The sequence below is a fragment of the Xyrauchen texanus genome, chromosome 1, assembly GCF_025860055.1.
Source record: "Xyrauchen texanus isolate HMW12.3.18 chromosome 1, RBS_HiC_50CHRs, whole genome shotgun sequence".
NCBI classification, from domain to species: Eukaryota; Metazoa; Chordata; class Actinopteri; order Cypriniformes; family Catostomidae; genus Xyrauchen; species Xyrauchen texanus.
This window is the reverse complement of record NC_068276.1, coordinates 41,082,573-41,098,055: the sequence shown is the minus strand read 5'-3', so window position 1 is coordinate 41,098,055 and position 15,483 is coordinate 41,082,573.

Genomic DNA, 15,483 nt, shown 5'->3' with positions numbered 1-15,483 from the left:
GACATCACAAGCTCATGTCTGAGACCTCTCACTCTCTTGTGAGCACACTACACAGCCGTAGGGGGTCCGGACAGCCACAGTGCGGCGGCGTGGGTATTCTCGTTACCAAAGTGATTTTCAGCGCAGCATCATAAGTGTATCTTTTTGAAAGGGAACGTCTCGGTTACTTAAGTGTAACACCCGTTTCTCACATACTCCGTTTGCAGTGCGTATGCGGTGCGTATGCAGTGCGTATTTTTTTCCGTACCCATGTTAACAGGTTAGAGCTTTTACACTGCCCGCGGATGCAGTCCGTCGATCCGTTCCAGTTGCGGTGCGTATACAGCAGTGCAGCGATCGTTTACGCACCGAGTCTATTTTTGCTGTGCTGCACCGCACTGAATTAAAGTGGCAGCGCATTGTTCACATTAAAATAGACATAGATTGACAAGAAACTGTAATCATTTCATCATATACGCATAATTTCAGTTAATGTGTTCTACAGTTACTAAATTACAGGGTCAAGAAAAACAAAAAAGAATGATTATAGTCCCAAAAGTTGCAAAATGCCATCCTATATGATTTTTTACCCTAAAAAAAGACAGAGTGAACGCAAATGCGTATCATTCTTCTCCTTCTTAGCAACAGATATAGCGCGATAGCTTTTCTTCAACTCGAACTACATGTAAAACAAAGAATCACAATGATTAAAATGAATTTTCATACTGTTTCAATGCCTTAAACAATCTCAAATTTAACGTTTGGTTTTAAAATCAAAATTCCTTACACATTTTTGATTTTGTGGCACACAGAAACTGCGGATCAGTAGCGCACTGCAAACGCAACATATGTGAAAGCACTATAGCGCGTGCTGCTCCTGTACCGTATACGCACCGCATACGCACCACATACGCACTGCACACGGAGTAGATGTGAAACGGGCGTAACCCTTGTTCCCTGATAAAAGCGGAGTATTCCGAGACATTTGTAATTAAAGTCCTATGTGAAGTGTTCACCCAGTTCCTGCTTCCTCCAGGTCTGCCACAGTTTCCTTATTAGCATATATGTCTGTGAGTGAAACTTTTAGCTAGCTGCATCATCAATTAGCCAGTTTCTTCATAAAGACTTGTATCAGCAGAAAAAAGTAATCATTTGCAGTTATGTGAAAGGCCTTCCTCATGGTTTACTCATTAAATTATTAATAAGGCTTCCTCTGCATGTATATTTTCCATTTAGAATGACAAGGTTCATTATAAAGATGAAGCTCCTGCCGTGTTTTTGTGTAACTCTACTGACAGGGTCTTTTCTGATTTTCAGTATCAAAATCATACGCAGGTCATGGATCACAGGCGTAAAGGAGGGTAAAGAGTGAGTAAAAGAGTAAATAATCAGGTAGAGAAATGAACGAGTAGAAAAGAAAACAATATTAAGAAGTAGATATAGAAAAACAACATGGCTGTTTATTTCCTTTGTAATTGCTTTCATTTTTACTTCCCAATTAAAGTATATCCATGTCCATTCTGATGTGACATGACCTGATAATGAGAAAGGACCAAGTGTTTCTAAAATCACCTAAAGTAGAAAATTGCCACCTCACCCACAACCATATCTTTGGAGAAACTCTTAAAGAAAATAAAGAGAGCTCTCTCTGATGAACACCTCCAGCTGATAAGGTGTCAGATGTACCACTCCATTACTGTGACTAAGGTTGTTCTGTTTTTCTTTCATTTGAAATCTCACTGCAACAGAGTGAGTAATCAGCCTCACTCCATGCTCTGTACAGAGACCCCTGCCAGCTCTCTGTTCCACAAACAGATATCAGTCTGTCTAGTAATGGATTAAAATAGGGTTAGGCAAAAGGTATATCATATCAAAGAATGCATGTGTCTTGCTGTTTCTGCAGTGAATATGTGATCAAAACAACAGACAGAGTAATAATAGTTCTAAAGTGTGTTGGAATCCCATCTGGGGGACAACATGTTTTATTCTGCTCCTGAGATACATTCTGGTATGGTTATCAGATTTTATTTACCCAACTGTGTACCCCTTGTAAGACCATGCGATACAATATATTGGCAGTCAGCTGTCTGTGTAAATGAACAATAGACATTAAAATGCATGTTAATTTTTTGCCTTATCTAAAATATTATGCTTTTCAGCATATTACTTACTTTGCATTTTTAAAAAAGTGTTCCTTCAAAACTTGTGGAAAGTTAAAGTAATGGTTCACCCAAAACATTTTATTCTCTCATCATTTTCTCATGCTATCCTTTATGTGAATGGTTTTCTTTCATCTGCTGAACTCAAATTAAGCTTTTTAGAATAATTTCTCAGCTCTGATGGTCCATACAATGCAAAATATTGTAAGCTCCAAAAATCACATAACTCAGCATTAACACTAGAACTACCAAGGCAGTCATTTTGACAGTTTAAAATGTTTGCAATGTAATAAATTTGTTGAAATAAAACCCATATAACCATAGGACCCTGACTTTTCTTAAATGTGTGTTTTTTTTTTTTTTTTTTCTAACATTGTTATTTTATTAAAATTACAAACACAATAGAGTTCTGAGTATTTCTACCTTGAATGGCCATAAAGGTCATATTGAACGGTCATAGTGTATCATTTCAGAGTTTTCTACTTTTTCCCGCCATTGAAGATGTGTAATCGATCCACAAGTGTCAGTGAATGATGCACCGTGTTTGCTCCCAAAACCAAATGCCTTGTTCAAGTGAGCCCACTTATAGGAGAATGTGTTCATTATGATTTTACAGCATGATATTTTGTTTTCTTTTTACAGCATGATATTTTTGCTCACTTTAAAACAAATATTGCTTTCTACATCAGTTCATTTTCCTGCAGTTTAGCTAATTTTCATATTCTTTATTAACTGTTTTGGCCATTTTGGGTTAGGCCTATATTTGTTTCATACATGTCCATAAAGGCTTTTACTATGCACTGAAATCCATATTGGTGATGTTTTTACAAGTTATTATATCCTAAGATTTGTTTTTATTTTACAAAGTAAATAATAGAATATAAATTTAATTTGTATCTGTAATTAGCTACAATAGCAGGTTCTGTTGTTCTCGAATAACTAATACATTTTCACATTCATTAGAATTTCAATTTCATGTCCTGATGTTTATTATTACCTATCCTAACATAATAGATCCCTTTATTCATAGATTTTGATTCCAGTGGTGGCTGCATAGGATTATTTCTGATTTGTGTGATCCAAACATTTCCAATAACTCCAGAGCTTTGTAAAGTCCAAAAGTCAAAATATATTGAAAAAAGATTGGTGTAATAATTTCCAAAATTCACAACATGTTTTTGTCTAATGAAATATTCTGCTTCAATCCATGTTTGTTGGTGTTTAGACTTTCAAAAACAAAATTTTCACTGCGGTGAAAAAAGTTTGCTCTCCCGCTTGCCAGACACAAAATGAGGCACACCCCTTCTGGGGCAGTCCAGCAGCTTACACTATTATATATTACAAAAAAGATAATATTCTGTAGGCCTATCTGCATTCACTTGGCGCTCGGTGCTCCATTTCATCTATATTATTCTTTTTTGTTCAAATTGCAGATTTTTTTTATTTTTCCGGGTGATTACGTAATAAAATATGATGACAGACATTAGAAGCTTCATTCTTAAACCTCAATAGAAGCTTTGAATGTAAATATGACATGACAAATATGACATTTTGTAGTCTAGTATGAATGGTCAGAATGACCGCTATGGCCATTCTAGTAGTTATAGAATTCCAGTAGTTCTTGTGTTAAAGTAATCCATACGATTTCAGTGGTTAAATCACTGTGTTCATAAGCGACATGATAGGTGTTGGTGAGAAAAAGATCAATATATAAGTCCTTTTTTAATATATATGATCCTCCCTGCTCAGTCACTCTCCACTTTAACTTTCAGTTTCACATTTATCTTCTTGTGGTTTTGGTGATTCACATTCTTCATGCATATCGCCCTCTATGTGTTTCATACATGTATAATTTCTAGCAAAAAAAGGACATACATATTGATCTGTTTCTCACCCACACCTATCACATCACTTCTGAAGATATCAATTAAAACACTTGTATGGATTAATTTTATTATGCCTTCATGTGCTTTTTGGAGCATTACAATTGTGGCACCCATTCACTTGCATTGTATGGACCTAGAGAGCTGAAGTATTCTTCTAAACATAATTTGTGTTTTACAGAAGAAAGAAAGTCATACACATCTAGGATGGCATAAGGGTTGAGTAAATGATGAGATAATTTTCATAATTTGTGGGTGAACTATCCCTTTAATAAGGCAGACTGTATAAAACATGCCATTACTTCTCCAGGGGAGCTTAACAGTCTCTCCTAAGATGTAAAATTGTAAGTTGATACATGCAATTGGGATTTATAGAGGAGAAGCAAGATGTTTTCCTTATGTGACGAATAATTTGTGCCTCTATGGAAACTGATTAAAAACTGACATGCATCTGATTGCACTGCCATCCTGAGAAGTCACTGCCAAAGTGGTCTCTCTCTTTTTCCCTTCCATCCACACCCCTGCCCTTCTCTGCTACTTCTCTCTTTCTCTCTCTCTAACAGACTTCTTTAAACCAGCCTTGGCTGAAGCGACAGTGTGAGTAGTGAATCCATTATCCAAGCGACAGCTCAATTCAATTATTAGATGGGCTAATAATCTGACAGAATTGATTGTTCACTATATCCCCAGCCAAATGGCTGATGGGAAGAGGATCATGTTTGAGATTTATTAGCATTAAGATAGGAATACAATGACTAGGATCTGCTCTTAATAAAAAGCACTACGCTTCCTAAATCTGAGCATGTGGAACCTGAAAACATGGAATTATTATTATTATTATTAGCAAAACTCCTGTGATAACTTTCTTTATTATAACATTATTGCAAAAACACCAAAGAACCAGTGAAGATAATTATTTTCATCTCATTAAACTCTATCTCAATGGAAAGTTATTCATTTCTCCTGATAGACTCCAAAATGGGATTCTACATAGCGATGTTAGACCTGAATTGATGTAAGATGCACATTCACTGAAAAAGGGACTTTTCTGCCTAAACCTTACGCCACAAATGACAAAAAGAAAATGGGTCAAACTAGACTACCAATTTCAATCAACAAAGCAAAATGGTAAGAGTAGACATTCCAATTAGCAGGGCAGTAATGGATACCATAATTATAGACCCAACATCCCATTAAGATCTGACATGATGACCGGAATAAAGGTCTTACTGCATAATGACCTGTTTCCAAAATGAGTTTTGGTGAGCTTTGTTCAGTTTTCAATGAATGTGTGGAACAGTCAGGACCATGTATTTCTGGGGAGGTGTTTCACTTTCGGCCATCCTACCACTGGCCTGCATCTCTCCCTCTCTCTCTCTCTCTCTCTCGAATTGGCATCCCCAGCTCCTCTTTATCTCCTTCCTGGCTGATTGGGCTGATTCAGCACTGGGCGTCGAATGTTAAGGCCTGACCGCGCCCTCCTCCTCCTTATATAATTTGAAGTCAGAAGTTTACGTACACCTTAGCCAAATACATTAAAACTCAGTTTTTTCACAATTCCTGACATTTAATTATTTTACGAATGTGAAATTTTAGAATAAAAATAGAGAGAATTATTTATTTAAGATTTTATTTCTTTCATCACATTCCCAGTGGGTCAGATGTTTACGTACACTTTGATAGTGATTTTGTACCACCACTTCTCAGAGTCTCCCAGTAGTATGTAATGTCTTTATTAAATGTAAATTAGCAATTTGATGAGACCCACCAATCACTTTTATCTGATCTTCCAAATATCCAAGCACAGTGCTCAATGCGCAAAACTCAGCAGTGAGTTTAACAACACTCAGCACGTGCAACAGCCTAGTGGTTGTCAAGCGATCCATGGTCCAGTTCTGGACCGGACCACAAGTGTTTAAGTGCTTCTCCAAAACATGAACCAGCAACATTTAGGTGAGCACATTTTATTACGTCTTATTCATTCAAATTTATTTATGCAAATTGTTTAGCTGCTGGGTCAAAAAAAATAAAAATCTGAGCTGTAACGATGTCAGTTTATATGTTCAACCCAAAACCCACAATCTGAACAAAATCTTAGTACATTAAGCCACGTTAAAAGTTTTCTTAAAAATGGTAAAATGCTTAAAGAGCTGATTCTGGGCTCATCTGCCTACCTGTATGCATCATCAATAAGATGCAAACTGAATTTGGTCTTCAAATATCACTGTTTTAGTACTTTGAGCCACGTTAAGCATTTTTTGCGTTAAGCATTATAGAATATCACAGATTATGTTAAGTGTCACTGAACCTGCCTATGCATGATATATCCTGACAGTGTTTAGTTCTACATACAGATGTTTGTCACGCCGGGTTCACACATCCTCCCACAGGGTTCACACACCCTCTGTGAACATGGTGTGAGCAAGTGGTGAGCGGGGCGGTCGCATTGGATGTTTACATTGGCCAAGTCACACGGATGTGTGATCCTGGCGTCAGCGTTCACAATCCTGAACATCATCAAATCAGTTTGTTCACCATTTCTAATTATTATGATCTGCACAAGTATATGGCTCCTGTGTGCAAATTCATCATATGCAGGAATGGCTAAATTCCCCCTCATTTAATGGGAGGATAAGAACAGACATAATGCTCTTTTTATAGTTTTAGGCTAGATTTATTTTGTATAAAAAGACAGTTCTACTTTACGTTGCCACTGTTTTCTTATGTGGGTTGATATTGTCAAACTTTAGCAGATCTAAAAGGTCCTCCCGAGTTTTCATAAATAATGATTCTACATGTTTTTATTTTCAAGGTAAAGTTAATCAAAACCTATTTGTTATTTGAGGGTTTGAGGTCATGTTTGCTCTTCAGACAAATTTTTATGTAATTACGAACTATGTTAATGTAAATAAACACATATTATTAATAGTGTTTTGTTTTTCATATTATCATGTTAGTTGCAATAAAAGTGTAAGGTAAGATGAATATGGGAAACAAATGTTTTGCCCCAGCTGAGTGTTCATCTCTATAATCTGGTCCTCACATGAAAGTAGTTGAAGAGCCCTTCCCTATAGTATAAAACAAACCTGGACAGGACTGCAATATATATGTAGTATATATAATGTACGTATGTATGTATATTGCAGAAAGTTTAACGCACGTTTTAACACATTTGACCTTTTTAATGTACAAATTCCATGTAGACTATTCTTTCTATTTGATGTCCTCTTGCTTGTGAAATAATATGACTTGTCAGTGCTTGAATTTGCTTGTCAGCTACACGTTCTAACACAAAGTTTGCAACATTGGAATCTAAAATTTTAAATACAGTTCCCACATTTCAACATGTAAGTGTTTGTACTATTTAAATAAATGCAGTGTGTCTGTCTTAGCTGTCTGAATATGACAGGCAATCTCTGATTTACCTCTTTAGCCATAGGAATGTGAACATTTACAGTGAAAGCAAAACACTTTAATAAAATTTTTCCTGTGTCACGCCAAAGAATGGATCGCCTTCTTTCAGCTTTTTGAAGACTCATTTTCATTTGGCCATTTCTAACTTGCACTGACTGATGACAGAGAGCAGCAGTGTGCGCCAAGCACGTGGCATCATTGTCATGGTAACCAGAAACATTGTAAGCAGATTGTTGTAGACTAAAGTATCGACAAATCAACTTGCAATAACAACATAGCTTCCCTTCCCTGCAAACGATACCAGAAACTATCCCTAGAAGGACGTCAAGGATATTTCATTTCAAAGAAAAAAATCAGTGAACCTAACAGCTGAAATCGGGACATAATAACATTTTAATTATCAAGCCACCGGGACACACCTCGTAAAACGGGACTGTCCCGGGTAAACTGGGACGTCTGGTCACCCTAACCTGTAAACTGATCCGAAGCTGAACTAACACAGGTACTCCATAAAAACAACCAATAATTTTGCTCGAAATGTTGCGTTTGTGGTTAGATTAAAACTCAGCTGCATCTTGGAGAAACAGCGTGCCCATATTGTTTGTGCTTTCTTTGTCTTTTATGAATTTTTGCAGTTTTTTATTGTTCAGTTACACACTGATATAGTGACTGATGTATGTCCTCATGAAATCATAAAAATCCCAACACGGCAACGAGTATGCTGCAACAACAGCTGTTTACTTGACAATGGAAGTAACGGCCACATAACAGCCACATTTTTCACTACGCATCACAGGACAATAGAAAAATGTGGATATACAGTGCATTCATAAAGTATTTAGATCCTTCATTTTTTTCACATTTTGTTATGTTGCAGCCTTATGAATAAATGCTTTAAATTATAATTTTTTTTCACATCAATTTACACTCCATACAGAAATTACATAGTTATATTGTCACAGTCAGGTGCCTCAGCTAGTTCTGCCTGGCATCATCCAAATCATTGAAGTTGCCGGGGCACCTTACGGGAGCAGGAATATAGAATGTGGTTGGTCGTCTGCTCCTTGCCGTCACCGCATTCACAGTTTGGGTCATCATTGAGACTCCACTTATGTAGGGTGGCCCGGAAACAGCCATGTCCAGTTCTTAGTCAGTTCAGCTTGACCCAGGCTTGTCTGGGTAGGTCATTTCCAGTAGGTTTGTTAGATTATTTGTCGATAAACTGTTTCAGTCTGTGATTATTCCACGCATCTTACCACTTTTTGTTAGCCCAAATGGTGCCATTGTCATTATTTTCTTATTTCATAATGCGCCTCATTGTGTTAGAAGGTGGGTGCCAGTTTTCTAGGTGGAAGATCGTGGTGTTCCGGTTGGAGATGGCATCTTGCAGCAGGTGGTTGGGGTCACCCAAGGCTTTCAGTGCAAGGTTGATGCAACTTGCTTCTCTGCAAAGATTTGTTGGAGAGATGCTGCTGAGAATCAGTGGGCGTAGATCTAATTCACCCAGTTATAATGCACATGCTGTTCAGGGCTGTGACTACCTTCTTCGTGTCGCTGCTGTTGTGCCAGGCAGGAGAGCAGTACTCAGCTACTGAGAAGGCTAGAGAAAGCACAGAGTTGCGTAATGCGATGAAATTTGCACCCCAGCTAATGCCAGCTAGTCTTCGCAGGAGGTTATTCCTTGCTTGGATTTTTGAGGCTGTTTGTTCGAGATGTTGTTTGAAGGTCAGTGAGTGGTCAAGGACAACTCCTAGATATTTCTGACTTTTCTCAAATGGGATAGTTTTTTCTTCGCACTTGACGTTGATTGTTATGTTAGAAAGGAGATTGGCAAGGTAGAAAATGCTGCTTACTGTCTTGGTGATGCTACATTTTAACCTCCAATCTTTGAAGTAGCAGTTTGTTCAGGTCAATCGATAATGTAGTTTCTATTGCTTTGATGTCTGTAGAGCAATGCATAATAGCGATGTCGTCTGTGTATATGTACTTTTTGCCAGTTGTAGCTACATGGCAAGTCAGCTGTGTAGATGTTAAACAGCATTGGCACCAGCACTGAGGCTTGTGGGACGCCGTTCTTTAGGTAGAATTTCCTAGAGGTGCCGTTGCCCAGTGTTAAGGTAAATAATCTGTTAGAGATTAGTTATTGGATAAAGAGGACCAATTTCTTGTTTGGGATGATACAAAGCAGTTTGAGTGAGTTCTATAGTCCATCTAATGTCATAAGCTGCTGTTAAGCCCACAAAAACAGCACCAGCTTTCTTTTTACTTTGACGCATTGTTCGATATCATCGACCATACAACAAACCTGGTCAGTTGTTGATCTATTTGGCGTGAAAACTGCTTGTACCTTTGGGAGCTGTGAGTCTACGATAGCTTATTCTGTTGAATATTAGCTTTTCCATAAGCTTGAAGCTGATGCAGAGGAGGCTGATTGGCCGATAGCATTTTGGTTCATCAAGTGGTTTGTTTAGTTTAAGATGACTTTTGCTGTTTTCCAGATCTTAGGCATTTTGTATAGTGATAGGCAGTTGTTGAAAAATGCTAGTAGCCATTTTAAGGCAGGTGCAGAGATGTTGCCCAGGGGTCACTACGAGGAAGTAGCTCTTCTTGACCCATAATGACAAAGCAAAAAAAATATTTTTGCTAACTTTATAAATTTATATAAAAAAACAGAAATATTACATTGACATAAGTATTCAGACTCTTAACTCAGTACTTAGTTGAAGCACCTTTGACAGCGATTTAAGCCTCAAGTCTATTTGGGTATGATGCGACAAGTTTGCACACCTGGATTTTGGAATTTTCTGCCATTCTTTTCTGCAAATTCTCTGGATGGGGACTTTCGGTGGACAGCCATTTCCATGTCTCTCCAGAGATGTTCGATTGGGTTCAAGTCTGAGCGCAGGTTGGTCCACTCAAGGACATTCACATAGTTGTCCCTAAGCCACACTTGCTTTGTATGAGGTCCTGAGCATTCTGGACCAGGCTTTCATTCAGTATATTTCTGTATTTTGCTGCGTTCAGCTTACTTTCAACCCTGACCAATCTCTAGTCCCTGCCGCTGAAAAACACCCCCACAGCATAATGCTACCACCACCATGCATCACCTTTGGGACGGTATTGCGCTGGTGATGAGCGGTGGCTGGTTTCCTCCAGATATGATGCTTGGAATTGAGGCCAAACTGTTCAATCCTCATTTTATCAGACCAGAAAATCTTGTTTCTCACAGTCTGAGAGTCCTTTTGGTGCTTTTTTCCAATTCCAAGCAGGTTTTCGTGTGTCTTGCACTGATGAGAGGCTTCCGTCTGGCCACTCTGCCATAAAACCCAGATCGGTGGAGTGTTGCACCATTGGGTTCTTGGTCAGCATTATTACTAAGGCCTTTCTCCCCCCGGTTGTTTCAAACTTTCTTCCATTAGAATTATGGAGGCCACTGTGCTCTTGGGAACCTTCAATGCAGGCAAAAACATTTTGTAGCTGTTACGAATGGAGGCAGACGAGGAGAGCGGATCTAAATGCAAACTACTTTTATTAATTTAGACAATAAGCAAACACAAAGGAAACCCCTCAATGGGGAAATAAACACAAGACTGAGGAAAACGGGCAGGGAACAAACACACCAGGCTAACAACATTCAACGATAGACAGTGATTAACCAAACAGACAGGGTATAAATACGTGGACATGGGAAGACAGGAACCAATGAACAAACAGAACTCAAACAAGATAACTAGGTGATAAACTAAAACAAAAGACAACTAACAAGGGCAGGTGAAAACAATGAACAACGAACACGAACGCTAACAGGGAGAATGTGGAGCTAAACAAAGGACAAAAGTGAAAACTAAGGAATGCAATAGTGACAAAAATGGCAAACAAAAGGGCAACAGTGAAACAAGACATGGTAACCCTAACATAGCCCCCCCTCAAGGATCGGATTCCAGACGATCAAAAGTGACAAAACAAAAAACAGGAAGAACAAAAGTACACTGACTGGGGGGGGGAAGCTTGTGGTGGGCAGACAGACCAAGGGGGGCAACGAAGGGCAGACAGGCAGTCCAGGGGGCAACGAGGGGCAGACAGACAGTCCAGGGGTCAACGAGGGGCAGACAGGCAGTCCAGGGGGCAACAAGGGGCAGACAGGCAGTCCAGGGGGCAACGAGGGGCAGACAGACAGTCCAGGGGTCAACAAGGGGCAGACAGGCAGTCCAGGGGGCAACAAGGGGCAGACAGGCAGTCCAGGGGGCAACAAGGGGCAGACAAGAGGTCCAGGGGGGCACAGAGGGCAGGCAGGAAGTCCAGGGGGGCACAATGGGCAGGCAGGAAGTCCAGGGGGGCACAAAGGGCAGGCAGGAAGTCCAAGGGGGCACAGAGGGCAAGGACAGGTTCAGGTGGTCTGGGAGCTGGCCACAGGGCAAGGGTAGGTTCAGGAGGCCTGGGAGCTGGCCACAGGGCAGGGACCGGTTTGGTGAACCTGGGAGGAGGCCACTGGACAGGGACTGGGTCAGGAGGCCTGGGAAGAGGCCGCAGGACTGGACAGGGTCAGGAGGCCTGGGAGACGGCCACAAGACGGGGACAGGTCGAGGAGGCCTGGGAGGCGGCCTTTGGACAGGGACAGGTCTAGGTGGTCTGGGAGATGGCCGCAGAGCAGGGGCCGGCCCAGGGAACCTGGAAGGAGGCCATCGGGCAGGAACAGGTCCCGGAGGCGGAGCTGTAGGAGGCTCGGGAGGCGGAGCCGTGGGAGGCTCGGGAGGCGGAGCCGTGGGAGGCTCGGGAGGCAGAGCCGTAGGAGGCTCGGGAGGCGGAGCCATAGGAGGCTCGGGAGTCTCTGGGGCGGAGCCGTAGAAGGCTCGGGAGGCGGGGCCATAGGAGGCTCTGGAGGCGGAGCCGAAGGAGACTCGGTGAGAAGAGCCGTAGGAGGCTCGGGAGGCGGGGCCCTAGAAGGCTCTGGAGTCTCTGGGAGCAGAGCCGTAGGAGGCTCAGGAGGCGGGGCCATAGGAGGCTCGGGAGGCGGGGCCGAAGGAGGCTCGAGAGGTGGAGCCGTAGGATGCTCGAGAGGCGGAGCCCTAGAAAGCTCTGGCGTCTCTGGGGGCAGAGCCGTAGGAGGCTCGGGAGGTGGAGCCGTAGGAGGCTCGAGAGGTGGAGCCCTAGAAAGCTCTGGCGTCTCTGGGGGCAGAGCCGTAGGAGGCTCGGGAGGTGGAGCCGTAGGAGGCTCGAGAGGTGGAGCCCTAGAAAGCTCTGGTGTCTCTGGGAGCAGAGCCGTAGGAGGCTCGGGAGGCGGAGCCGTAGGAGGCTCTGGAGGTGGAGCCGTAGGAGGCCCTGGAGGTGGAGCCATAGGAGGCTCGGGGAGAAGGGCCGTGGAAGACTCGAGAGGCTCTGGAGGCGGGGCCGTGGAAGACTCGAGAGGCTCTGGAGGCGGAGCCCTGGAAGGCTCGAGAGGCTTGAGAGGCGGAGCCCTGGAAGGCCCGAGAGGCGGAGCCCTGGGAGGCCCAAGAGGCTTGAGAGGCGGAGCCCTGGGAGGCTCGAGAGGAGGAGCCCTGGGAGGCTCGAGAGGAGGAGCCCTGGAAGGCTCGAGAGGCTTGAGAGGCGGAGCCCTGGGAGGCTCGAGAGGAGGAGCCCTGTGAGGCTCGAGAGGAGGAGCCCTGGGAGGCTCGAGAGGTGGAGCCCTGGGAGGCTCGAGAGGAGGAGCCCTGGAAGGCTCGAGAGGAGGAGCCCTGGGAGGCTTGAGAGGCGGGGCCCTGGGAGGCCCGAGAGGAGCCCTGGGAGGCTCGAGAGACTTGAGAGGCGGAGCCCTGGAAGACTCGGGAGGCGGAGCTCTGGGAAGCTCGAGAGGAGCCCTGGAAGACTCTGTAGGCAGAGCTCTGGAAAGCTCGGGAGGCGGAGCTCTGGAAAGCTCGGGAGGCGGAGCTCTGGAAAGCTCGGGAGGCGTTGGCGCTTGGACGGTCATGGCTACAGATTGTGGCTCAGGGACGGTCGAGGCTACAGGCGCTGGCTTAGGGACGGTCGAGGCTACAGGCGCTGGCTCAGGGACGGTCGAGGCTACAGGCGCTGGCTCGCTGACGTCGGAGGCTACAGGCGCTGGCTCGCTGACGTCGGAGGCTACAGGCATTGGCTCGCTGACGTCGGAGGCTACTGGCGCTGGCTCGCTGACGTCGGAGGCGACAGGCGCTGGCTCACTGACGTCGGAGACTACAGGCGCTGGCTCACTGACGTCGGAGACTACAGGCGCTGGCTCGATGACGTCGGAGGCTACAGGCGCTGGCTCACTGACATCGGAGGCTACTGGCGCTGGCTCACTGACGGCTGAGGCGACAGGCGCTGGCTCACTGACATCGGGGGCTAACGGCTCGCTGGCCGTGGCAGGCGTGGGCTCTGGCTCGCTGGCCGTGGCAGGCGTGGGCTCTGGCTCGCTGGCCGTGGCAGGCATGGGCTCTGGCTCGCTGGCCGTGGCAGGCATGGGCTCTGGTTCGCTGACCATGGCAGGCGGAGACTGGGGAGCAGAAGCCTTTCCTCTCCTCCTCCTCCTCGGGCGGACGGAGCTGGCAACGCTGGCTCTGGAAATGACGAGGCTGGCAAGGCTGGCTCGTTGGCCGTGGCAGGCACGGAAAGCCCAGAAGCGGAAACCGGGATCGAGAGAGGTGGTTCCCCGGCAGCGAGTTCTTTCAAGTCTAGACTTACATACTCCTTCCACGTGAGGTCTCCGGGGTCCGGCAATTCCCTCTGCCTTGGTAGCCCGAGCCGTTAGATGGTCTTGAGGGATGTGTCGTCAAAGCCGGTGTGGATGGCAACAGTGGAAAAAAAGTGGGAGTACTCGTGGTAGGTCAGATCCGCCTGGGCCAGTTCCATAAAGTAAGCTGCTAGATCCATATTAGGGCGGTCTATCGTTCTGTTACGAATGGAGGCAGACGAGGAGAGCAGATCTAAATGCAAACTACTTTTATTAATTTAGACAATAAGCAAACACAAAGGAAAACCCTCAATGGGGAAATAAACACAAGACTGAGGAAAACGGGCAGGGAACAAACACACCAGGCTAACAACATTCAACGATAGACAGTGACTAACCAAACAGACAGGGTATAAATACGTGGACATGGGAAGACAGGAACCAATGAACAAACAGAACTCAAACAAGATAACTAGGTGATAAACTAAAACTAAAGACAACTAACGAGGGCAGGTGAAAACACTGAACAAGGAACACGAACGCTAACAGGGAGAATGTGGAGCTAAACAAAGGACAAAAGTGAAAACTAAGGAATGCAAAAGTGACAAAAATGGCAAACAAAAGGGCAACAGTGAAACAAGACAAGGTAACCCTAACAGTAGCCTTCCCCAGATCCATGCCTCCACACAATCCTGTCTCTGAACTCTGCAGGCAGTTCCTTTGACCTCATGACTTGGTTTTTGCTCTGATTAGCATTTTCAGCTGTGAGACCTTAGACAGGTGTGTGCCTTTGCAAATAATGTCAAAATAATTGAATTTACCACAGGTGGACTCCAATCAAAGTGTAGAAAGATGATCCAGAGAAATGGGATGCACCTGAGCTAAATAAAAGTGTCAAAGCAAAGGGTCTGAATACTTTTACTTAGTATTACTTTTTAATATATTTGCAAAGTTATCAAAATATTTTTTTTTGCTTTGTCGTTTTTGGGTATGGAGTGGTGTGAAAAAAATTATTTATACCATTATAGCAAGGGGTCTGAATAAATTATGAATGCACTGTATACACTGAGAGACATAGAGAGATGGGGGGGGGGGGGGGGGCACAAAATTACATTTCTATGAAAATGACACATGTTTTAATCTAATTTTCAAGCGATTTATTATTGTAATCACCTCAGCCAAGAGTATTTGTCAATAACCACATACTAACATACAAACTGTATTTACCTAAAAAAAAGCAAGAGAAACATAACTCCTATTAAGACATGCCTATAATATCTCAACTAAGTAGACAGAACTGCATAGAGAGTGCATGAGAATGAGTAGCCTATTATGAAATTGCAAAAAATATCACATCTTTCGTCTTTGAAACTCATTGCCT